We start from the raw sequence: 1,533 nt of genomic DNA, 5'->3' as shown, positions 1-1,533 counted from the left end.
TGATGGTGAGGGCGGCTTTGTTCCCAGAGATGGATCTGGAGAATCGACCAGGAATCCCAGAGGGGCGGCCGTTTGTGTTGTAGATAAGTGTGCGGGGAGCCCGGCCTGGGGTCTGCTGGTGCCAAGCGGGGTAGTTACCGGTGGAGACTGAGCCAGAGCTAAGGCCACAGGTGAGTGTGACCGTCCCTCCAGGAGACACTGACAGCAATGGCTCCTGGGTCACCACAGTCAGAGAATTCACCCCTAAACACAACAGGAGAGACGCGATTAGCCTCAGACCCTCCTTTTATGTGCCCCCCGAGGAAACAGAGTCTATTCCCCTGACCTGAGGCATAAGTGAGGAGCCCCAGCAGAAGCACTGTCCAGGCCATGATAGAGTCACTCACAGGATGCAGCCTCTTCAGACTCCTGGGCTGGAGTGTGGTGTTCTTGGGCATTTTTATGCCTCCCAGGAGGAGAAGGTGCCTCATGCAAATCAGCTTCTTCTGTCTTCCAGCCCTAGTGTCACCCTGATGTCCCCTGGGGAGGTTCTTGAATGAGTCCGGTGCTGGGACCTCACAATGACCAATGACTGAATGATGCCTGAGACACTGAGAAAGATTGGTTGAGGTTTTTTGCCAAATCAGCATCCTCATGTCCCTGGTGACATAAGTTCCAAATTTTATCTCTGGAAAGGGCTCAACGATGAGATGGGTGTGTTCACCTCCTGGCCCCATCGATCCAGCTCATCCCAAATCAAACCCCATTCCTAGGAACATTTCATCCTCCTCAGTGAAATTCCTTCTCGTCTTCTTTGACAGAGAGTAGCAGTCACTCCTCCCTCCAGCACTGAGTCTACTGGGAATCACAGAGTTTATGTCCCGGTGTGAAGGGACAGGGGTCTCCCCACCAGTGACCTTTTAAAGGGGACCAGAGCTGTGTGCTGTGACCAAGAGCTGCAGTGTCAGGCTTAGGAAGGTAAATGTCCTTTGCTCTAGGAAACCATTATTATATGGATGAGCTTCAAAATAGAGAGTTTTGAGGAGAATGGCTCAGAGTGTCACCATAAAATTATGATTTTCTTCACAACATCAGGTATAACAAAATAGGAACACATATCCCATTATGAGAAATGGAGACAGCACTGTGTGTAAACGAGGTGGTGAGAACACCCTAGAACGTTCTAAAACTCCCTTTCTCTTCACCTCCTGCTGTGGAGCAGAAGGAATGGGAAGGGTGAGAAGGGGTTTGGGGTGTCAGGGGGACGGGCAGGAGGGTAAAATGTCTCTAGTCACTGGTGACGATGAGATACACAATTGGTGTTCCTCAAAGTGTGGAATAAAACTGTGATTTATGGTATTCATTTTGGAATCGGTAATAAATTGTCTGTGTATTAAAATGTGTGTTGTTATTTTCCTTTCTCTTCATATGGGTTTGAGAGTCACAACTCATGTCATAGAACGATATTCATTGTGAATTACTTTTCCTATTATAGAAAAATATAATCTGATAGGGTAGAGAAATAAGGTATTTTCACATCTTTTAAATGTGGAC

This window comes from Pteropus vampyrus, unplaced genomic scaffold (genome assembly GCF_000151845.1).
Source record: "Pteropus vampyrus isolate Shadow unplaced genomic scaffold, Pvam_2.0 Scaffold691, whole genome shotgun sequence".
Lineage (NCBI taxonomy): Eukaryota > Metazoa > Chordata > Mammalia > Chiroptera > Pteropodidae > Pteropus > Pteropus vampyrus.
Note: the sequence above shows the minus strand (reverse complement) of the source record.